The 25,553-nt window shown below is 31.1% G+C and overlaps 1 long non-coding RNA gene across 1 annotated transcript; it reads left to right on the forward strand.

Moving 5' to 3' along the window:
• The first annotated feature begins 11,060 nt into the window (after window positions 1-11,060).
• Window positions 11,061-15,058, forward strand: LOC146992948 (uncharacterized). The gene is made up of 2 exons (XR_015038931.1): window positions 11,061-11,093; window positions 14,898-15,058. It is a non-coding gene; the product is annotated as an uncharacterized LOC146992948 (long non-coding RNA).
• Window positions 15,059-25,553: the final 10,495 nt, after the last annotated feature.

Genomic DNA, 25,553 nt, shown 5'->3' on the forward strand with positions numbered 1-25,553 from the left:
AACAAATAAAAGGTAAAATATAATAATTCATATGCTGAAACAAATATGTTCTTATATGAGGATGCAAACATATTAGTCAACCGACTTAAATCTATAATGCAGTATTTACGTATAAGATATTCAGCCAAATCGAAATCAAACAAAAAATATGCAAAATCATTCTAATCATTTAAATATCTACAACAAGATGTAATCCAAATGCTATCAAACCAAAACAAAATCTTATATTAATTTCTGAAATATTTATTTCATTGAAATATAAATTTATCTGATGCCATATAGGATGTGTGTTGAGATTTTTCTATGAGTATGGCTAAATTTGATTAGCTATCTATTTGCATTTGTTTAACTTTTTTTGTTCCGAAGAATTTCGTCTTTTCACTAAACGAACGTCTAACTAAACTTCAAAGATACAGACAAGAGATAAAATTTGACTAGAAGGTTTATTTAACACAGCTAAAAATTTACAAATATTATCCGTTTTAGATATTTAAATAAATACAGCACACAAGCTAACTTTCAGTTACTAATAACTCGGCTTTAACTAATAGGGACTTCAATCTTACCCACTAGCAGATATAACATTTCATTCTCCAACAATATAGATCGTCTAAGTATATGTGTCGAGCTACTTGTTGAGCAGGATACTTGTGCGTTACAGTGCAATGTTAGTAAAAATACTGTTATTACAGAATGTAACACATACACATTTTGCTAGGTGTCCACCGATAACATCGCGGCAAAAACATCGCGGACGAAAACATCGCGGAGAAAACAACGCAAGGCGAAAACGTCGTGCTACAAAACATCGTGGGAGAAAACATCGCAAAGAGAAAACATCGCAGTCCTAAAACATCGTGGTAAAAAACATCGTCGTCGAAAATAAAGCGCTTCAAAAACTTCCGCAGTTTAAAAACATCGTCGTCGAAAATATCGTGGTAAAAAATAAAGTATCTACAAATCATCGCATGACGATAACATCGCAGACATGCTTTTTCAAAACATGCTTTAATAACTGTAAATGAATATTCCCATAATGATTTGTGAGCGCAAAATGTAAAGAAGGATAATTTTTACTTTCACATTTTTTATTAACTAATAAATTTTTGCTGAAAAAGTAACAAGGAAACTTAAGCATAGAAAATTAAATGTAACTTATAGCTTATACGTTTCATGAAAAATTACCAGTAAAAACTTTATAAAAATGATTTATTAATGGCCTTTGTTAGTTAACTATGTCGGTTTAAAATTCTATTAATTGCTATAAGTTGCATTAATTTGGTATGTTTAAGTTTCCTTCTTACTTTTTCAGAAAATTTATTAGTTAATAAAAAAATGTGAAAACAAAAATTATCCTTCTTTATATCTTGCACTCACAAATCATTATGGGGATATCCATTTACAATTATTAACGCATGTCTGCGATGTTATCGTCATGCGATGATTTGTAGATACTTTATTTTTTACCACGATATTTTCGACGACGACGTTTTTAAATTGCGAAGTTTTTGAATCGCTTTATTTTCGACGACGATGTTTTGTACCACGATGTTTTAGGACTGCGATGTTTTCTCTTTGCGATGTTTTCTCCCACGATGTTCTGTAGCACGACGTTTTCGCCTTGCGTTGTTTTCTCCGCGACGTTTTCGTCCACGATGTTTTTGCCGCGATGTTTTCGGCTGTAACCATTTTGCTACTATGTGTTGACTATTTAGTAATGGCAGTTAAACACAAAGCATCCTGCGCATATTGTCATAAACATAAAAGGTGTTCTGAATCGGGCTGAACTTAAGTGAAATAGAATTTGCATTCACAAATTTTGTTTAATCCTAAACAAAATTTAGATTTATGGGGAACTATGTTAAAAGAAAGCATAGTATTTTTACATTTTATTCGAAGTTAATAAGATGGAGCAGAGATAAGGGGTTTGAATGGAGAATAGGGCTTTTAACCTGTAGAAACGCAAAATATGACAACTGAATACTCTTCATTTATTCGCTTTTATAAAACCAAGCATTCTCCATAGTTAAATACTATCTATAAAGAGACATTCTGTTTTAAACTATTTGTACCCAGGTTTGTTTAATACCTGAACATGCAGTGAAATGCTAAGAATGCGGGATCTAGTTATAAAAGCTAGCTATTAAATTCAAAGCTGAGTTAGATTATCATGCTCCTTATCTACTACTTATGCAGCTATCACATAATTTTTCGTCGTTATCATGTAACTTTATGCAGTCTTTTAACAGTAAAAGAAGCTCGTCAAACTAAGTTATTAAGGCAAAAGAATCCAAGACCAACTATCAGTGCCTAGCGGTCTCATCTACACAGTCACGGTGAGTCTCAGTTCCTGTTATCTTTAGTGTTATACTAATTAAAAGTATAATATTTCAATTTTTTTTATTTTTAGACTCATAGCAAGCTAATGCATACTCACTGAAAGAATAACAACGAAAGTTCAGAAACGGAGCACTTGCGCCTATTAGCTTTTGCCTAATAATAACATGCTATTCTCCGTTAGCTACATAATTGGTTAGTGTTCTTTGAGAAGTCAAATGGATCCATGCTTGGAAATCACAGCTTTTGCCAGTTTCACAGTCTTTTCACTATACAGCTCTCGCTGGAAAGGAAATTCCCACAAGCTTTGCAGAGATGCAATTATTTCCGAACAGGTGAAGATATATTCTGGAGTAAGCTCTGTTTCGGAGCAGTTTTTACAAGCTCCATATGATCTAGTACTATCTTCATTAGTTTTCATTTCTTTAAAATGGCCAGGTTCTCAGCCCACATAATTCATGTTACCATAAGATAACTGAATTCTGCTCTTGGCTCTTTCCATACTGGAAAAGGTCCGTTGCCATGCAGCCAATGCCAATAGCTTTCCCCGACTTCCGATCTTGGCCCTAAATCTGCTGAAACTCTTGTTATACTTGCTAAGTTTTACGTTTTATCATAAATTTCGATTATGCTTCCAGTTCATCTTTTTATTTAACATTTATAAGAACAAACATGTTATGAAATTGATTGAGAATTAAATAATTGATGAATTTTGTTTCATGCAAGTTACAGCAGTTCGAAGAGAGAGAGCTGATAGGTTGATAACTGAAAATAACAGTACGGTGCAAAACTGAAATAAAGGCAGATATTTGGAATATTTGATGAATAATACCAATCATTAAACGCTTAATAAAAATGCTAGTGGTAACAGGCCGACATCATTGAATATTTATCACTATTTTACTTCTAAATTAATGCAGATACAAATTCTGCAAAAAAACTAATCGCATATTGAATAAGAGGAAATTTTCTACAATAGAATACTGTTTGTCAGCGAGGGAAAAGCTATATCGGATATTTTTTTTCGGTTAACCGATAGTTATTTTGCTTCTGTATACAGTATATTCAACAACAAAGTTATTTTTCAATGTATTTTATATAAATTTCAGAATTTCAGTTTTAATCTTTTTATCATTTAAATCCCCCAAAGGAGAAATATGCATGTTCAATTACATAAGATTCTTAAATTACAGTGTTTATTATAATTACAGTTTTTAATTTATTAATCTAATGTTATTATGGAATAAGTTGTAAATACATGCATATTTGTAAAATTGTGCAATTTATAAATAACCTGAAGTTAAAAACTCAGATTATCTCATAAATATCTCCGTGTACGCTTGTAGTTTTAAAAATCATTTTCTGGTGTGCTTGAAATGCGATTCATCGTTAACCCTTTGTTGCATACAGATAATCTAGAGAAGTTAAACGAAAATTTTTGCATTTTTTCTACTTAAAATAACCTTAGTAATAATAAAAAAATAATTTTATTCAAAATTTCGTTTTAAATAATTGCTACAGTTTGTTCACTACAGTGGACAGCATGCATATACGTACATGCCTACAAATCTCTTCCCAACGATTTACGGTCATTGCATTTGAAATCATTTCCTGCCTTTCTTGCAATGATAAAGTAACTAAATTGTTAAAATTATAGTTACAATTCACTTAGTTAATCTTAACTTCACAAAACTTCCGAAGAAGGAATTATAATTATTTTGTGTTAGATGTTGCACACTAAGATCTCCACAGTGCAATACTAATTGCCAATTTCCATGCGACGTAAGTTGGTAGACTGAGATCGAGGTCAATGAATATCTTTTTCCTGCTTAACAGAAAGAACACTTGTTCCCAAGCGCCAAATTAAAGGTTTCTGTCGGGTAGAGATGTCTTTCTTCACACCGCATTCATTGATTTCTTCATGCTTTCTTCCTGAAGTAATGCAATTGTCTGCTTTTTCTGTTCTTTTCGATTTGATTTTCACTCATAGATATTCTTTTATCTTCAATTGATAGAATTTCCAACTTAGTTTTGCTTTATTTTTATAGACCAACAGAGCATGGGTTTATAAAATGAATCTCATGTAAATAGAATTTCATATTTACAAATAATTACTAAAATGTGTCGTGATAGTTAAAAGCAGAATTCTAACTTGGATTATTTAATTACTTGATGGCTTTTAAAGAAAGATATATTAAACAGGACTGCATATCCAAGGACAGTGTGTTCAAAAGTAAAGTCACAAATATGTTGACTAGTCACAAATATGTAGAAATCACGAAAATTATACGATTGTCTTAATGTGGAAACTCTAATTTAAAGTATGTGGAGTTAGTCGAAATTCAGCCTCTGAAGTAAATATATGGTAGCGATAAAGAAACAATATGGATTCTGAAATGAAACACAAAACACTTTGATTCATACTGGGCAATGTGTCATGTAAAACCATAAGGAATGAAACAGCCTCACAACTTCTCGTGAGTTTTTAATAGTTATAGAAATCAATAACTTCAGTTTTAGTTTTTGGATAGCGAATTTCACTTGAAAAGGTTCCACATAATTTACGAATTTGGGAAGCTTCCCTGGTGCTAGCTTAAATAACTTAAAGACATATTTATCGGAATCTTTTAAACAACATATTTAATGGGTAAAATATTTCAAATTTTCAAGCTAAAATGTAAGTTAGAAACAAAATAAGATCTTATTAATTTACTACCACACTTAACGCTGCCTTCGAACGCCTGGCGACAGCAAAGACTGAGAATTTCCTTCCTCAGTATCATGCAAACAATGAATTTATTTTGCTCGTGTAATAAAGATTTCCTTTCATCATTTTGCTTAAGATTCCATACAGAATAACCTTTTTCACTTATACATATCCGCTTGTTCGTCAATGATGCGGTTAGGATACTGGGTGAGTTAACGAATGGGTCATTTCCTTTTCTTTATTCAGTAGGCTCAGCGGGAAGATCATGAATTTTGATTTCCGTAAATGCAATTCTTGTCTTTGCAAGAGCAAAAACAGTCAATTTGGGGAAGGCATACTGTGCAAATATCTGTGAAAAGGTAGGCACGGCAAATGTAGCTTTCGGTAATGCTGGTTTCGATCAGAATCCAGAAAATGCGAATTTCTAAATTGAAAGGATGTTTTCCTAATGAACACAGCAGTGTGGATAACCACTAAAATCTATCGACATAAAAACCAATTGAGTTTGATAAAACGTTTTCATTCATAAATTTTATTTATTCTTTTTTAATATAAAATAAATTAGGAAAAATATACACCGTCCAAAAAATATGAGCATCTAAATATTAGTTTAATACAAGTGCATTAGCGAGTTTTAAGATGAAACTGCTAATGAATGGTTAGTGTAATTATACTAATTAAAACAGATGAGACGTAATCAGATTTTGAAAATAGGAATTTATATAGTTCTTTGAAAGGAGCTAAATTCACTCATTGTAAAGGGTGATTAGAATTTTTCGATGTCGGGAACTGAAGAAATGAGAAAAATCAAAGCTACGAAGAAATAACGTGCGCGTAATTTCTAACTAAATATAATCTATTATTTAAGATTTTTTATTATAAAGTCTGTATGTCTTCTTACAAATATTTAACGGAAGCTGCCTTATATCCTATCATACCTTCGCGTATAAATAAAAAATATAAATAAAATATAAATAGAAAATGCATTATTTCAGAGGAATACCTACAAAAAAGGTGATTTATTAAGCTTAGAATTTATTTGAACAGTAAATGGGGGGGGTGAAGAATTCTTTTAACTATATTTATTAAATATTTAAATTTTAAATATCATCTCTTAGAGATATGAAGGTCTTCATTTCTAAAATAAAGATAGAACTTCTTTATGTCACTTCAATTTTTAAAGAAAAGCATTCGTAATCACCTTAAATTAATTCATTAAAATTTTATTAAAATAATTCAATTAAAAATAATGGGCATTTTCAAAGAAAGAAGAATATTGTTTGAAGTGTAAAAATAAATAAAATAATAAATAAATCTAAAAGTGAAGAAGGTAACTTATTACTGCATGTGATATACATGTTAGTGGTCGTTTTACCATTTAAAAAAATTAATTCGCGGAACGAGAAAAATGTTCCCTCAGTTAACTGGTCTGAATTAGTGACGATTAAAGGAATTTATTCTATTGTTGACACAGGTATTTTACGGGGATGAAGTGTTAAATTGGAATTTCTCAACTGAGTAAATATAATTGTTTTTCTCATGCAATTAACGGGAACATTTTATCAATTTTATTTTACTCACAATATTTGTTTCTTCAACGCAACTTATGCTACAACTCGCTGCTACAGAGATAATAGCAAAATACTTTATTGAAGAAACAAATACTGCATAATTAATCACTAGTTTTTAGAATATATATATAGGTATATATTTGTTTGTAAAGGAAAATGCCATTTCGAGGATAGCATTGAATCAGGTGAATTCAGTTATTAATTATTTTTACGTTAATGACTTCCAAATTACAGTTCAGGTTCATATGGCTACAATTTCAAAAAAATATGCCCTAAGATTAATATAGTTGAGTCTATTCACTTGAGAAAGTTCTCGGCTGATTCAATCTTATGGTTATCCTTTATTTTTGATATTATGCATTTTCTGTTTAATCATTAGCAACTTTGATTTTGATTGTACTTCATATATTTTGCAGTGAATTTGTTTGAATAACTACTTTAAATGAGTGATATTTATTTATTTAGTGAATTCAATGAGGAATTAAAGATATTCGTATTATTTTATATTGAGACTTAATTGTTGTTGCATCTATGCAAAATTAAATAATACATAAACAAGAGATTAGAAATTTTCGAAATTAAGATTATAAATTTTTGATTAGTAAATCACTTCAAATCGTTCAACTATATAAATGATTTTAAGCACTTTTTTATGAGCAGCAAGAGTTACTAGACTAAGGTGAAAATGTGAAGCGAAAGCAACATTGTAGCTAGTATGTTGCACCCTGACCAAAGACGCGCAGTGCCAAATTTATAGCGAAACAAGGCACCTCAATTTACGAGTGCAGAATGATTAATAAGAACAACATAAACCTAAGCTCACGCATTTTTCTAGAACCCCGCATTAAAATAATACAGCAGATTTCTAAAGGCGCGAAGCAACACGTTTTCTGACTGGGTACAAAACAGGTATTACTTGAACACATCCGCTGATCAACATCACACCATCTGCTCCCCTACCCCCTCAACATACCATCACGATCAAGGCCTCCCCTCTCCGACTGGAAGGGGATTGAAAAACGGGTGGATCCCAAGTTAAAAAAGAAAAAAAAAATGAACTAACAAAAGAGAAACACATTTTTCCGACAGCTTTACTCTTGGCCCTCACTGGGAGATGGGGGAACGAGGCAACCCCCTCTCGTCAAAAGGTGTGGACAGGAGGGGAGGTGAGGCCCAAATAAAATGTCTATCAAACGTGAGCTATAATTTTACAGATATTTTTCTTTTCCGTTTTAGTTGAATGTAAGTGTATAAAACTAAAAAACCTGACAGATATGATACCTGAATCAACAATGCGAATGTAGGAAGGGGGGCTGAGAAACCCAAGGGATGTTTTCCATTTGATGCGAACAGTAGGAAAGTTTGTATGCAAAGCCTGCTGGGATGAGGTCATCTAGTTCAGGCAGTGTTTTCTTTTTGAAGTAACCACTTTTTTCTCTATCTTTCATTCGCATTACGCTTCAAAATATTGGCTCTTGAACAGACAAAGCGATTTTATACTTTTTTCTCTCCCATCTCATCCCTCTTTCTTGCGTTTTTATGGTGTAAAGATATGACTGATACGAGAAAAAATGAAAAAGGGCTCCTAAGTGATAAAATCTTTAAAACTTCTACTGAAGATCATGTTAGATAGCTTTAATCAGGTGCTCGCGCCGAAGAACAAAAAGCAACAAGAGTTTCTACGCTCAGACAAGATTGCACATTTTTCCCCCTACTACTTCCTAAAGTGCTAAAACCGAGGTGCCATGAAAAGAATTATGCACCGTTCGGGGCAAAAACTATTCAGCTTTAAGCAATTTTTCGCCTCGAAGTTGCGAAACACTAGGAGGTCCTTTTCAAGAGTGTTCAAATGCTTTTTATTGCATTTGTATACATGAGCTTACTTAATCATCGTAATTCTTAACGTGAACGAAATATATTTTATTTTGATCCAGAGCTCTTATCTTACCGTCTGCATTGGGTGTAACGGATATTTCTAAATGCCTCCCAAATGAGAAATGCTATTCTAGTTTCTATGTAGCCGGTCAGGGAATAAAAAAAATCATTTGAGTTGAATAAACAATAATTTACAGTGTAAACAGAGGGAAGAAATTCAATAGAAATGGTAAAGTAACTGAATAAGCTTACTTAATCAAATTTCATTGTGACAGTATTGGGGTCTTGAAAAATAAACACATGGAAGGTAGTTTAATTAAAATAATATTTATAATAAAGTATTTATTAGATAGTACATTTTAAGATACCATCAGGTTTTTGATGCAGAGAAACATGAGAAAGTTAGCCGAATTTGCCCTCGGCGGGATTCGAATCACTGCTGGCAAATGTTATCTGGGCAGGCATGATGGACGATCTTTGAAAAGATATTAAACACACGAGGACTCATGCCAACCAGCATTTTGGTTAGCATTTGGGAGGCAATTTGATTATGCTGGAAACATAATGAGGCTTTTCGCTGCAAAAAGGCGAAAATCAACAGTGCCTCGCCAGATCTGAACCACAGATTTTCAGCTTGTCTGATGGACGTGGAAACCTCAATACACAACAACACGTGCAGGGAAATGCGATGATTCTTTATATTCTGGTCCCCTCCCCATAAAAGAGGGGGGGAAGGCACAAAGTCACAAAATTCCAATCGATCAGATCCATGTAATGACGAGTTATTATCTTCAACATTTTAGAGCTGGTGCCACTGTATAGACCGTTAGGCATTTTGAAAGCCCCGAACATGAGGAAACCAACTCTGCCCTCACCAGGATTCGAACCACGGTTCTTCCAGTTGATATTTGGATATGCCACGAAACGTATACAGCGAAAGCACGCTTGGAGAAAGGTGAAACTCCTTATATATACAATAAATATTGGGTGCACGAAAATATTTTCCTTGAGCGATGTGTTCATAATTTAATCACTGCTAGCCGTTCAGCCGGCATAGTCGTTCGTGATGTTGACTACCATACCGACGGGCCATGATTTTTGTAAGAAGACATGGATGTTTGTATACAGCATCTCTGTGACAGGAGGGCACTGAAACTAAACAAAAGGTCGAAAGTCCTTTCGAGAGGTTAGTCGTAAGGAAGGAGGAGGATGGGAGACTCTCGAAGCATCCTCTTCTTTTACCACAAACCTCTCGAGAAGACCTCTCAAGTACCAATGCCCTTTTACAAACATTATGACGCATCGGTGGGAGCTCGATGGGCCGTTCCTAGGTCATTGGCTGCCCAGTACTTTCCTAGAATTGCCGACACTAGGCCATCGGCTGCTCGCGTACTTTTCTAGGATTGCCGCCCTCAAAATTTAAAAAAAAAAAATGCTCAGTGATTAATAATTTTTTTTTTCATATTCGCTAAGTACTTACATATGAAAAATTGTATAAACAGTTCTTTCATATGAAAAGTACTTAACATAACTAGTCGTGGTATCGTGAGAGTCTGCTCTTCCCCGATTTTTGCCGCCCTCGTACTTTTACGCGCTGCCTCCCCGCTAGGAACGCATCTTGCTCTACGGTGGACCAATGGATGGAAAACCCTTTTAGGTTTTTTTTTTTTTTTTTTTTTTTTTTTTTGTTAATTAATTTTAAACATGGTTAAATTTATATAAATTTTATTTCACCGTTGTTCGACTGCTCTACAAGAGCCAAGTATAGCAATTTATCGTCAAATGTGCAGTTGGATAACTTTGAGTAGCGGAAATTGTTCATTCAGGCCACAGCTGATAGGAGTCTGGTTACTTGCACGCGTTCCTTAGGTGGGGGACAGAATGTTTCGCTAATAATCCTTTTTTTTTCTTTTCTGACTCAAACTCCACGGCTAAAATTGGACATCCCCATCGGACCACCCTCTCCGGGGTCTTCTTCCTCAAAACTGGGACGGAAACTTAACAATTAGCCGGGGCTACCAAATATATATTATATGCACAGATGCTAGCCTTTGCTTCCACTTGTATTTGTAATCATTGCTGTGATAAAACGCATAGGAAATGAGTGCTATGAAGATAAATAATTTTCAATCATATCAAACTAAAATTTCGACAACTGCAAAAACAGCTCAAAAAAGGTATGTTTTAGGAATTAAAATATCTTGTTCTTTAATTAAATCAGCATAAACCTTCATGTGTTCAAATGGAATTTTTTTTAATGACATAACACAGTGAACAAAATCCGACTTATTGGTAGCTCATAGGTTGAAAAAGAAATTCACCTCTTAATCTGCACTGTAAGAAAAAAGTTCGCTCTTTACAGGCAAAAGTTTTGTAAAGTTACAGAAATCAAAAAGTTACACAAGAATTTCCTGTAATGGTAACAGGTTGAAAGCAAACTGTGGCTGGTACAGCTAATTTGCCTGTAACATTACAGATAATGTTTCAGTAGCCACGCGGAAGAATCACGTGACTGACTGGAAATCAGCCAATCAGAAGAAAAGTGTTTGAAAGCTAGTTGCAGAAAAAACCATGGCTGAATGCATGTTGGTTGTATAGCGCAGGTAAGTAAGAAAATGTTTACAATTACGTTTGAAATATTTTTTGTTCATTTTATGCAGATTATTCTCATGCACTTTGCACTGTTATACGTAGTGAGTAAGTATTTAAACGTTTAAGCTTTGCGATTAATTAATATCAGTGTTCGTAATTAGTTGAAAGAGTGCAGAATACTTATTCCAAATGCAGATCTAATAGTAGTATTTTGTCATTGCGCATCCGATAAATTACGCCTTAAATTGCCCGTATTATTATTTATAACTAATTATTCCAAAATTTAATCACTGTTGTGGTATTTAACTGAAACGGTAATGTGGTTGTTGAAAACAAAATTAATCATGTTAGCGTTCGTTTGCAATCGTCTGACCAAAGAACGTTTGACATCTTTTTCCCGGCAGGCCTTGCGAGAAAAGTTTATGTAAACATTTAGAATTCTGAATGTAATGTATATATTTTTTTTGCTTACTAGGTTTAGTTTATTCTTTTTCTAGGATTACCTAATTAATTATACTTGGTTTATAATTCAGTCTAATATGTTTATATATGAGTGTGTTAAGAAGTAAAATTACAAAAACTTGAACAATGCGGTCGAGAATCTCGTTTATTCTTTAGTGTAATAATATTATTTTTTCAATGGTATTAATTTCTTACGAATATGTTATAATTCCAAAATGAAGTAATTATATTGATTAAAAATTTGTCGCATCATACTTTTCGTAATGTTTTGGTTTACTAACTAGATGCAACTTAATTATTCCATATATTTTAATATACCAATATCAACAGGGAAAAGATGGAAATGACCTAAAATATTTTTCTAAAAATTCGTTAAACTAGTTATAAAAGAAAATTAAAATTTTGTACATTATTTCCAAAAATATTCCATTAATATTTTATAAGTTACAAAATTTATTATATTGTATATATAACTTTAAACATTTAATGTAGAATTTATGCTGATTTTATTTTGCCCAATTTTAATACAGTTTTGAAGTATGATAGTCTTGTTACTAGGATAGCATGAATCTGCTAATACAAGTTTAATATATTTCTTGACAAATGTTTCTCTTATTCATGTAATATAATATATAAATCATAAAATAAGTTTTTTTAAATAAATTATGATTGTGTATTGGAATTTAACACAATTCTGTATCTGTATGTTAGTATTAAAAATAAAATAATAATAAATTTTTAATGAAGCATTGATTTTAGGATTAACAACTGTAAATATATATATATATACTCACACATGAATAAATGGAAATGCAAGTTACTTTTCCTTACAAAGCCGTCAATGAATATATACTTCCCTTTAGACTGATAGCCTTTGCATGCTTTGCCATATTCTATCAATCCAAATGATGCAAATATGTAGAAAATTTTACTTTCTTTGAAAGTTAATGCAGGAAATAAACTTTAGTGCATTTGTAAACTACATTAGTTCTCTTATAGCTTGGTATTTAATTGTCCAATGATTTACTAGTCCAAACTAATGCAGAATTCAGATATTGTTCAAATAAAAGAAAATTAATAAGGTCTGATTGTTAGACGTATATATGAAGATTTATTTTTTTAAATATTATTTTAAGTCAACTAAATTAATTTCAAATTTAAGTAAGTATTCATGCCTTTCAGTAGCATTATTTTTGGAAATCTTAAATTAAATAACTAAATGCAATATTTCTTGTTAATAAAAGAAAAGCAATGTTATGAAAGACTAGCGAAGTGGATTTGCAAGTTCTAATTACGAAAGGTCCCATGCTCTAAGGGGTCATTTTTAAAAATACTTAATTAAAAAAAAGTATTTAACGTAAAACTTCCAGCTTCACACATGTGCAATATTAATTCTATATATTTTATCTCATTTTATTGATTAATTTCATAGCATTTCGTGTGACACTAGTAGAAATTATTTATTAAATTTTATGCAGTTTCTGATCTACGTTTTGATTTTGTTATTAATTACGTTAGGTTACATAAGATTTAAAATTATGTAAGGTACAAAAACCTTCTGCATCTATTAATATATGCTGAAGTAAATGAAATTATGCCAGTGAATTTTTTTAAAATCAAAAACAAATTTCTGTGGAAAATTAAAGTTATAAATTCTAAATGCAAACAAAGGAGTGAATTTGAAAATTATCAAATAAGCCAAAGTATTGGTAATTTTTGCAGTTTTGCAGAAGAAGTTTTATACTGTGCAGAATGGGAATATGATGTTTGGTTTTGTTAGTACAGTCAAAAGTCGTTAATCCGGACTCGTTGGGACTTCGGCGATTCCGGATTATCAATTTTTCCGGATTACAGATCATCAGTTTAAATATGATAAGATGGCATGCAGAAATTTTAAAATTAAAAATATGAAACCGTAATTTATGAAATAAAGAACAATTATGATCTAAAGGGTATAAAAATTTACAAAAAAAAAAAAAAAAAAAAAAAAAAAAAGCTTAATATTTATTTGTTTACTTTATTAAACATTTCTTTCAATGTAAGTTGTTTAAGTTGCTTCGTTTTATGTGATAATACTTTCTCTTTAATTCTATAAATGTCCATAATTTCTTCTTCAGTTACACAGTTCCGCTGTTGAAGTCCTATAATTGCTGTGTCGAGAATACCGACTAATTTGTCAATCGAAATTTTTTCGTTTTCAATAACCTCTGTATCACTTTCTTCACTATCGGAAGCGAATTATATTGACGAGGAATTTGATTTAAATCATAAACAAGACGGAGTACATCGAGATGAAATACTACATTTATTAAAGAATTATAAGCCAAATAAAATAAAAACATCTGCCCTGAAGATAAGGATTGCTGACAGATGAACATCCAATACATTGCGCGCCGCGGCAATCACAATAATATTGTGATAGTAGTAGTTTATACATGGTTACTTTTCATTTTTTATATTCCTACTGTGACTGTGTCCTTTGGAAATTAAATTATTCGTTTAATTTTTCCCTCTCAATTTTCGGAAGATAAAATTAGTAAAAATAAGTGGGAATATAGCATCAAGAGCATTAGATATCCCCATTTTCTTGAAGCTGTTCACTATTATTGTTTCATAAATAATAGGCCATGCACCCAAAATCCACTAGCAAATCAGTTAGTAAGATGAAAACGACCACTATGCAAACGAAAAATTTAGGGTAACTTGTTTTGTGAGCGCCTTAAGAGAGACAAACATTACCTAAATCATTAAAACAATTTCAGAATCCTGTTGCTAAAAGAAAGCTTGGGGGAAAATGTTGTCCGAGTCCCAGTGATTCATTTAACCAATATGTAATATTGTTTTAGAAATTTAAGGTAATAAATATAATATTTTTCGAATGCTAAAACAGTTCGAGAAATTTATTCAAGTTCTAAATTCTGAATATAAGTATACTGTATATTATATTTAATAACTATGGTGGCTTCATTTATGAAAAGATTAGCATATTGGCTGTTTTTGTACAATGAACCTTCTCTAAGCTAGCTATGCGTGATTCCTGAAGATTTTGATCTTTAATGATATTGGGCATCTTAGATAAGTTATGTTTACTAATTAGTTATTTTATGAGGAATGCTGGTTAAATTTAAAAAGTGATTGACTGAGGTAGCTTGTAGTAATGAGACGGTTCACTGTAATGCAATTTTTTAAAGTATTTAATCTGTTCCTGATTACTTAAGATATTATAAAGAAATATGATTAAAAGTGTTATATGAGCACACGTTTAAAACATCTATTAAAATAATTTTTATAAGCTTTTTAAGAGCATGATTATGATTATGATTTTAAAAGGAATGTTTTTTTTCTTTATTTAGGAGACATGGTTTACAAAGAAGGGGAAAAACCATTCATTTTTTCCAAGCAGTCGAAACGAATTTTTATGAAATGTTATATTGTGTTATTTTTTAATTAATTCTTTTTTTAAGGTTTTATGTAAAGTTTATGAATTAAGTAATAAATTATTTTTACTTCTGTATTTTAATTAGCATATTATTTGCTTCATAATGTTTCACAATAAAATTATGAATTCAATAAACTTCATAATTAACATGCTGTAATATATATAGAGAGAGAAAGCATAAAGTTTGTTTTCTGTTGTCACATGTATATTTCACAATTTTGTATGCAAATCTCGAAATTTATAATAACTAAGAATACTTTTTAGTATCACTTTCTAAATGGTAATTATTAAGCTTAAAGTTTTATTACATATCACGTTTGTAAAAAATTATAGGTAAAATTAAAATGCATTAAATTTTAAGTTAAACTGAAGTATTAATTTTTGAAACAAAAAGGCATAATTGTATTAAGCATCAAGAATTTTAATGGAAGCAAGGCTTTAAAAATTAAGGTCAGTTGGTGAAGTTTTATGCTTATTCAAAAAGCATGATATTAGGTTTTTAATGAAAGACTTCTATCTGTTAATTCAAAGGAAATTATTTGTAGGTAGGGTAAAAACGTTATGCAGTTGCCATCTATTACTTCAAACAATAGCAGACTGTTGTCAAACACTGAGTGCAGATAAGAATAAAAAGGTTAGTTGGACGTTGTAATTCAAGCTTATGAACAAAATTTTGAATTCCTTGTAGTAACAAAATAAAGTTCATTGCTATGTTGAATTCTTTAATTTACTGAAAATGTCATTTTTTAGAAGGAGAGAATATACTATTTTTGAAACATAAAGAACAGCTGTTCTGAGTTCTTCATAGAAATATTTCACAAAATGTCTTTTATTGTAATAATATGATCATATCAACATGCAACACGTTTACTCATATAAGTTAAATCTAAAGGAACATGTGTCTATTTTAACTAAAATTACTAAAAAGAAAGTTCTAGAACATATCTTAATAATTGACACTAAAACATGCAAATAAAGCATACTGTTTTTTTATCAGCTATTTTACAGGCCAAATATAAATTCCAGATGACTTTCCATTATTTTATGTAAAGGATATACATGTAATTTAATGTAAGGAGTAGCATATCAATTTGAACTTAATTATCAAATTAAGCTCATATCGATTATTAATCAAAATGATATATATATACCTACAGATATCGTTGCTTTATATGCATTTCAATGTATTTTATTATAATAAGCATTATTTTAGACCAAAAATCTATTACTTTTATAGACATATCCTTTAGTATTTCATCTATGAAAAATATATTCTACACACATATAATTACTTAATGAGATATTAGAAGGAAATAATCTGAAACCTTTACAGATACAACCACTGAAATTTTACGTAAGAAGAGTATCTTCTACTCACATAATAACGTGCTGTAATAATACAAGCAAATAACCCGTAACGATTACAGATATATCTGTTGAGATCTTACATGAGAAAAACATGTTCTTTTTACATAATTATTTGATGTAATATTACACGCAAATAATCTGTAACCATTACAGATATATCGTTTGGGATTTTACATGAGAAAAATATGTTCTACTTACATAACTATATGCTGTGATATTACAAGAAAAAGATCTGTAACCATTACAGGCAAAACTCTTGTAAAGTTACAAAGAAAACACCTGTTGCTGTTACTCAAATAACCCATGGCATCCCAGTTTCCATGAGTTTTCTTAGTAACCTTACAGATTTTTTTTACAGTGTGTGTTATTATAACCAAAATTGTTATTTATATCTGATCAATCGATCATTTGACCTCTAACTCTCTCTTATGTTAACACAATTCAATTTTAATATTTGTTTCGTTTTCTTTTCAGATGATCATCTTTATAAAAAAAATTGTCTTAAATCACGGTATGATGTAGTAGTGATCGAGGAGTTTTTATGGAATGCAAAATAAAGGGACTAAGCCAGATACGATAAACTAGAAATCAAGTGCGATAGAAGGGGTTAAATGTTATTTCTCTAATTTAGCACAATTTCACGAAAAAGTCTATCATTTTACAATTAACAATTCTAATGCGTATTCAGCTATTTGAATATATATTATAGCCTGGCTCCCATAATAAACAGGAATCTTGGGACATTTTGAACTAAAAGAAAGCTCTGCATTTGTCTCTAAAAACGGTGACATCTATGTAACTTAAAAAACTTACATACTTTTAATGAATATTAGATCGATACCTGAAGGTATCAACGCCTGCTTTTAATATTTTGTAAAGCAGATTTTTCATCATATTTTGATGGATTATAGTCTAAAAATCAGACTTCTTGCTTTATAATTTGATATCTAGTTTCTGAGCAACATAATACAGATAGTCAGTGGTAAGACAATGCCCTCAAGGTCTACCGAAGCCTCAGATAGGATCCTTAAGGCAAACTTGTTTTAATTTTTTCGGGTCAAATATCATAAATGCTTACAGAAAAGGAGTAGGAAAGAACTTATTTTCATCTCAGAAAACCACCATTCAGACAACATCCTTAACTGCTCTCTGAAAGCTTTAAAGATGAAAATCCTTTTAAGGAAGTTAATGTTGTGGTTCCATTCAATGTTAAAACCCCTTTTATAGTCTGGTTTTGCATTCCTTCATTACAATTTCCAGAAAAGGCGTAAATTAACGTATTTTTCGAAAGAAAAGAAAAAAAAGGAAACTTAAAACTCCGCAAGATACTCCAACTAAAGGCCTCTCCTTGCTTCTACACTGAGCAGTGTAACTTCTTTAAACATCTTCTTACAGAACTACTTGGATAAGATAACTCTTAACATTCTGTGAACCTTACCACAAAAGTATTATAGTGCTCCTACAAAACAGACTATAGAATCTGGCAGCAACAGTATAATTAGATCATTCGTAAAATTGTGGTGCTGAAAGTATATATTAAAGCTGTCAATTAGAATAAAACGATAATCTTCCCGAAGTCTAAAAATCTTCACTAATTTCCCCACCAGATCGTCCTTGTTACTTTCTTTATGCTACGCATTTGATGACAAGCATAAATTTCTTTAATCTTTAGAACTGTTTTTCTTCGAATGCACAAGTTTCAGTATACATGTCAGTTTTTTCAATTTTTTTAGCAAATCCCAGGACAGAAATCCAAAAGGGAAGTGGGGTTAAAAAATGTGACTTATGAATATCCATTTTTTTAGTAAAACATTTCCCTGTTAAAGAATCTAAAATTATTTAAATATATGGCATAAGACTAAATGTTCAATCTCATATAACTTTTAACACGTAAATGAAAAATAATTTCGTTTAAATTACTGGGAAATGTAGCATTAAAATTAAAAACTCTAATTTGATAGCCTAGCAGTAGCCATGTGAATAAGACCATCGAGTGTTCTTAGTTCGAGCCAGTTTTCCTTAGAAAGTGCTTCATGATGGCATTACTTTTCTCAAGATGACAGCCGGACCAGGGACAACGGTGAGGCAAATGAGGCACTTGCGTCAGCTGAACGGCTAAGAAAGGCACCAAATTAGCTGCAAATTTTAGAATTGCATTAAAAAACAAATGTGGTTGTTAACTTTCTATTTTGAAACATATCGAGTAGCACCATTTTAAAATATCTTTTTTTAAAGCACTATATTTTTGAACAGTTGCGCACTCACGTGGTTTCCTTTAAACAATTAAATCATAAATGCAATTAATTTTTAACTATTAAAGTGAGACAGAAAAATCGTTATCGCATATTTTATGTCATTTTCAGCTTATTATTACTTTATAATAAAGTTAAAAATTATTATTATCACTTTATAATAAAGTTAAAATTATGTAAGACATCGGTGATAAATCATTGCAATGAGTTCAAACTAAAAATCTCTTTAAGCAAGTCACTTTAAAATGTTATATACGTTTTTGTTGAACTTAATATACTATACGAAAAATAAAAAGTAAACAAAGCCTTGCAATCAAAAATTTTGTAGGCATAAAAAATGCACGTAATAATAGAAATAATAATAATAATAATAGAAAGATTAGCCCACTATCAAACCCATCAAATAGGTTAGCCATATAGGTGTTTTCATAGATTTTTCCCATGTTTAACCTGAATACAAGCTGGTTTCCCGTTCGAAAATCCTCAAGGAAGGCATTCCACTCTTTAAACAAACAGCCCATGTATGCTTTGCTAAAATGAATTAAACAAACAAACACAACAGTAGAAATATCTCTTTCTGTATAGAAAATATAAGAAAATATTCTTGAAAATGGGAATGTTAGGCCTTTAAAGATGAATGCATCAGCAGAAAATGAAAATAAGTGAAAAAGAAAAGATAAATAAATCGGATTGCCAAGAACCAATTGATAAAAAGTTATTGATTTTTCAGAAAAATATTTTATTAGTATAAATGAAATAAAGAAGATGTATTTTAATCTCATACTTAAAATAGAGATATCAGAATTAAACGAGATAGCTTCTGATTTCCGGTTTTTAACGCAATTGGCTTTAAGTATTTAAAAAAGAAGACGCTTAGCGCTTAAATATAAAATGATATAAATGGTTTAGACATTCCGTCAAAAATACCTAGTATTAAAAACACACTATTTCAATAATTCTGGTCGCAAAGCAATATCAATGCTTCTCCAGATAATCAGTGGGAATACGTTTCATTTCAGTCTCATGTGAATTCGAAAGTTACATCAGGAATATTTTTAACGTTGGCATTTACTAATGTTAGGGTGAATAAATCTTTAGAAAGCTTAAAATATTAAAACAAATCACGTAAAATCTTCTCTTGGCTCAAAAGAAACTTTTCAATATGCCTATTTTATGTACAGAACATAAAATATAAAATGAAGTACGTTCTGGAAAACTGCATGTCGATTTTATTTTGAAAAGCGAAAAAATACAATTACAAAAAAACTTACTGTAGTACTTTTTAAATTAATTGTAAGTCTACTTACATTATTTCAGTGTTATTTGCTGTTTATTAAAAATCTGGTCAAAAGCATGCTGTTTAGCGTTTCTCTTTTAAAAATATAAATTATTACATGTATTAATTTTTCAATACATAAAGTTATGAAAAAAGTTATCATTGAAAAACAAAAAATGTTTGGTATGGTTTCGTATAATAACCTTTGTCAAATATAAATGTGTACTAGTACAGTTAATGAGATTGCATTTTGGCGAGCGCATTTACTTCTTTATCTCAGGTGAAATGATACCTAGGCAGGGCTCTGCAGATAGCCGCCGCGTACTTTGCCGTACCTAACTACAGAATCAAACAGATTAAATTGTAAAACTTCATGCTACTTGACAATATTGCGCACAGTCCTTTTTTTTCCTAAGTTTTTATTATCATCAAATTAATTAAATTTGGGATAGTTTACATATTTTTAAGAATTCCAAGATAAGTATAGGAAGCGTGGCTAATTATCTGGGTAACTTCGTTAATTGTTATAGGGTCTAGCTCCGATACGACCTAATAGCTAAACATTCATCTGGCTATAGGTTCTTCAAAGCCTGACCCTTAAATCAAATCAAATCTTTTGTTTCTCCTGTGAAGAAGATACTTCCAAGAACTAGTTTTTTAATCAAAAATATTTGTTAAGTGTCCTTTCGATCTTGTGTCATCAACTACCTTGAAAAATTAATCAAAAAATTCCCATCTTTGTTTTTCATTCGAAATTCGAAAATTACTTAAGCACAGAGATGAAGTAAATAAGAAATGTATATTCATCGCTCCTTAATACAAGCAATTTCCCATATAAGAGTCCTGCAGAAACCAGAAACTCTTAAATGACTCCAAAATGTAATAAAATTCAGGTGATACGAATAGGTAAATATCATGTAAAGAAACATTCTGAAAACAATGCACTTTTTCAGTAGTCTTCAGACACTGTATTCTTACTAGTTACTGGTATTCTTGCTAGTACTGAATAAATTCTAAGTATGCTAATAATAACTAAATCCCTGTTCTCAAAATACTAGATTGCTGTAAAAAGGTGAAGTATAAGAGAGAAAGGATCTCCTGCTGATAATCAAATGGTAAAAAAATGCAGCATTACTATTATTTATGCAACAAGTCGCAGTTAGTAATTTGCATTCTAATGCAGTCCTTCAATGAAAAATCTTATTTATCTACTTAAACTAACTTAACAAGCTCATTTATATTAAAATTTCTTCCGTTAAGGTAATTACTATCAATTATCCTAAAGTCAAATTTTGTGATAATTGTTTTAGCGTTTAGCTTTATTTATTTAAAAAAAAAAAAAAAAAAAAAAAACCTTTCCAAATTTATGAACATTTCTCAAGTGCTAAGGGCCCACCAGCGGCCGAGCGGTAAAATCGCTGAACACTGGTAGTTCGGTCCGAGGTTCGAATCCTGCCAACGGGCTGGCTGCATGGGTGTTTTCGTGGTTTTCTCCATGTGTAACGTGTATACGAGACAGTTTCCCTTAGAAAGTCCTCCACGAAGGCATCCCTCCCTTTAGGCAGATAGCCCTCGAGGCTTTGCCGTAATTAAATAACCTAACCTCAAGTGCTAAGACGTTCTTGAAAAAAATAATATATAGATAACCTAAAATGCACAACCGGTATACAAAATCAATTATAATGCATTGCTATTACTGTAAAATTTCCTTATATTTTGTATTTGTCCTATATTTTTTTTTATGTTTTGTATTTTCCCCTATATTTTGTATTTTTTCTTATATTTTTCTTTATGTTTTGTAGTTTTACCCTATATTTTGTATTTTCGTTATAGTATTTGTAACTACATTACTTTTAAAACCACGTAAAAAGCACAGCTTAAATTGGCTTAGATTTTAGATGTGTTTCTATCGATATCAAAGGCAATCAGGCAGAGTACTTTTTTTTAGAAGTGAAACCATTTTTTTTTCAGAAGTGGGTGGACCAACAAGGAATATCAATTGGTGGATATAAGAGAAAACGAACACGGGATTATCTGTAGAAGCAAACAATAATAAATCGTTAAAAAGGCTAAGAAATCCAGTTTTCAACACTTTCAAAATAACGTATTACCTTTTTTGCGTTTCATTATAAATTTCCTTGACAGAGGGCGTCACATCTTTTGGTTCCGCCCATTGATTTTCTTATGCATATGGTTGCTGTTTATATGTTGTATATGGTTCATAAATTTTTGCATCTTTGCAAAAATTTATGAACATCTTTGCAAAAATTTATGAACAGGGAGTTACGACTAATCACTCTCGAAATCGAAAGAGTTTTGTTTAAAATATTTGGCAGTTTAAGATTGCTTTCTTGCTTAATTTTAAGTTCTGTTTCGACGTGTTTCTTTTCCATTTAAATTGTATTTATTCTTTTCTAGAGCTCAGTGTTCCCCTGCATATCACTTTCATCTATAGTAACGCAAGTTCTAATCTGAATCTGTACATATCATCTAAAGTATTTAGCTCTGTGAGCTTCATTTGTCATTACATTTATAAGGTATTTTCTCCCACCATTTTGCATGCCTTCTGGTGTAACTAGAAGCACTCTCTACGTGTATTCGGGAGATCTGGAGTTGAAATCCGGACGAAAGCATTGTGCATTTTTCATGTCCTAATATCGATATAACCTAATGACTCTTCGCATTATTTTCAGCTAGCCAGATTTCATTTAAATAATGAAGTTACGCACTCTAAAGAGGACTACTCATAAAAGATGACAATTAGCTTTACCTTCGTAGATATTGAGCCTAGTCATGTACTTGCAATTAGCTAATGTTTCAAATAAGATAAAGTTTTATGAAAGAAATTTCGGTATTGTAAGTTTTTACAGCGAAACGTCCAGATAACAAAACGTTCGTTATGTTAGTAAAAAAAGTTCCATGGAACTATGTGCATATTTTTAGGAAGGAAATTGGAAGTTTCTTGAAACCATTTACAACCAAATATCGGATTATGTTTTATCTCGTAATCGTCAAAACATGCCGTTTTTGCTTTTCGGTCAAAATCTGATAGAAATTTTTTAATACAGATATAGAAATATGACTTGAGTTAACACCTCTTTTGTCGAATATATTAGCCCATTTTGCACACGTCACATGATAAATATTTTTTTTTATTTTACTTATGCAATTACTTATGAATATTTCACTACCTATGCTTTTATTTTACGTGGAACGTATAAAAAGTTAAATACTTCGTTGTTAGAATTTCCTAGCTTCAACAAACAGTGTTCTTTTTCTAACGCCTCTCTTCTAAGAAACAGTATAATTGGAAGTACAAAATCTGAGATCAGCATTCAAGGAAATAAAACCACAGGCATCGTTTTAGAAACACACTTTATGTACTCAAATGATATTTATGAGTACATAATTTCTAGTATTCACTTACATTAATTGTTGTGTCAATGAGCTATAAATGCACATCAGAAACGCATTATTAAATCAAAGATTAAGCAGAAAAAATGGAAGAAAAAGCAATAGAAGGTACTTTCATGTGCGTTTAGCTAAAATATGTATACATGCATATCCATATCGTATTTCTAAAGTAATTCTTAATTCTAGCTTTTTTGAATTAAAAATATTGCGTAATTTTAAGATAGAATTATTTTTCATTATAGAATAAATAATTTAATTACGAGAGTAAGAAAGGTGAGCTCAAATCTATATTTACCCTGCTCTTGAAACCTTAAACGAAAACTCGTGTCAGTGTTTTTTGCTTATCTTTATGTTCATTCTGCCTGCTTACAGAAATGCATAGAAATCTTAGGACAGAAGAAATTGATAATTGGGTTTAATGCACATTAAAATGCAGCCTTATATTCTTTTTAAATTAAATTATTTTTACGCTATGAAAATACAGTTAAGCTTAATTTTACATGATGCCTATTTACATGCTATTTGCTTTCAAATTACGAACCTTTCAATGAGGCTTAGTAATTTATTGAATATTTTACTTTTTAACTTAACTTTTCATTTTTCTATTCTCCAACTATCAAGTTAATCATTTTTGCTAACTTTGCAGTTCCTTATGTAAAATATTTGTTTATTTTTCTCTCTAATGTGATGAGTTATCCATCTGCTTTCGGAATAATAAGAGAAAAACTCTGCATGTCGTTTAATAATATAAATTACATCAGTGTTTCATTATTTCCTGTTGATTTGAGATTTCCAGAGTAAAAGTCATTTGGCTGTACTTTAATATGCCCTGTTGTTAGAATGATCCTGTGAACATGCAAAAACATGGAAGAACATTGTTACTTTGCAACACTGTAAGCTTAGGAGAAGTTCGGGGGAGGAAAATTAAACAAGAAATCACTTAGCAATCTCACGGTTATAGATCTAGCCAACAGTCCCACCCGACACTAGTGACCTCTTGCGTGTTCGGCGTCGTAAATCCCGCAAGCCACCTATAGCGATCCGAACCTCATGGATATCCCATGAGCGACCCAGGGAGGTCAGGATAATATTGTCCCGCATAATTTAACTATATTTCAAACCTCACAGTGGAACTTAAAATCACAGCTGCCCAAATGCCATTCAGGAAGAAAGTGGTGTTAGTCATGCCTCAGGAAGAACGCTTGAATTAGTAAGGTTAGGCATGAAACGCACGAAAATTATAAAAAAAAAGTATTGAAGTCATATATAAGTATTTTGATTATTATAAGTTATTAAAACTTTATTATTGATATTTTTTTGAAATTGTTATGAAAGAAGTCAATTATTTTTTACATATACCTTCTTTGTTATATATCAAACAAAGAAATAAGGGAATTTTCATCGTAATTCTTTCAATAAGTTAATATTATTAATAAGGTCTTGCAAAAAGCTTTTATTTTATTTCTTTTTATTTTTGGCAGAAGAATCAGGACAATATTCATATAATCAGGCCTTCATTATTATTCATTCACCATGACTATGAAGTTCCTCATAGAAGAAAGAAAGTGTACTATAACTATTTCGTCTTGGGTTTCGATCAGATCTTGCAGAATGTTTCATTTCAGTTTTGGGGCAGGATTAGGCCCAACAGTATTATAAGTGCTTATTTAAATCAGCATCCATAGAATCTGACAAAACTTTCGTAATAGTTTTACAGGTGGACTATCCAATCGTTTCGTTGATGAATCGCTTTGACCAACTCAGAAGTGTGCCAAGATCGACTGGGAACTTGTGATCACCATGCTGGTCAAACCTTATCTGAGAAATTGTCAACGACTGCCAAATATTTCCTGAAAAGATCTGAATCAAGCATTTGAAAAATAAATTAAAAACTTATTTTTTAAATCTAAATCCCTGATGACACTATTTGTCTCTGCTCTCATGATTAATAGTAGGATTTCGATAATTAGAAAAGAAACGCAATAGTATACCAATTATTTGCTCTCCAGTTTTCTGAGCTTTCCAGGTATGCGGACACTTCAGATTCAAATTCAAGTCACAGATTATCTCAAATAATCTAGAAAATTAGAACATTTCTTAAGGTGATGATTCCAGACCACCAAATACAACTTCTGCAAGCATCCGTGTAATAGATGGGATACTAGTATGTTTCCATACCAAGTTAACTTCCCTGTCGCAATAAAAATGCAAAAAACATTTAAAGTAATATCTTTTCTTTACACTTTTTATTTGTACTTAA

The sequence above is a fragment of the Stegodyphus dumicola genome, chromosome X2 (genome assembly GCF_044657685.1).
Source record: "Stegodyphus dumicola isolate Sdum_Otavi_A_Nest chromosome X2, ASM4465768v1".
NCBI classification, from domain to species: domain Eukaryota; kingdom Metazoa; phylum Arthropoda; class Arachnida; order Araneae; family Eresidae; genus Stegodyphus; species Stegodyphus dumicola.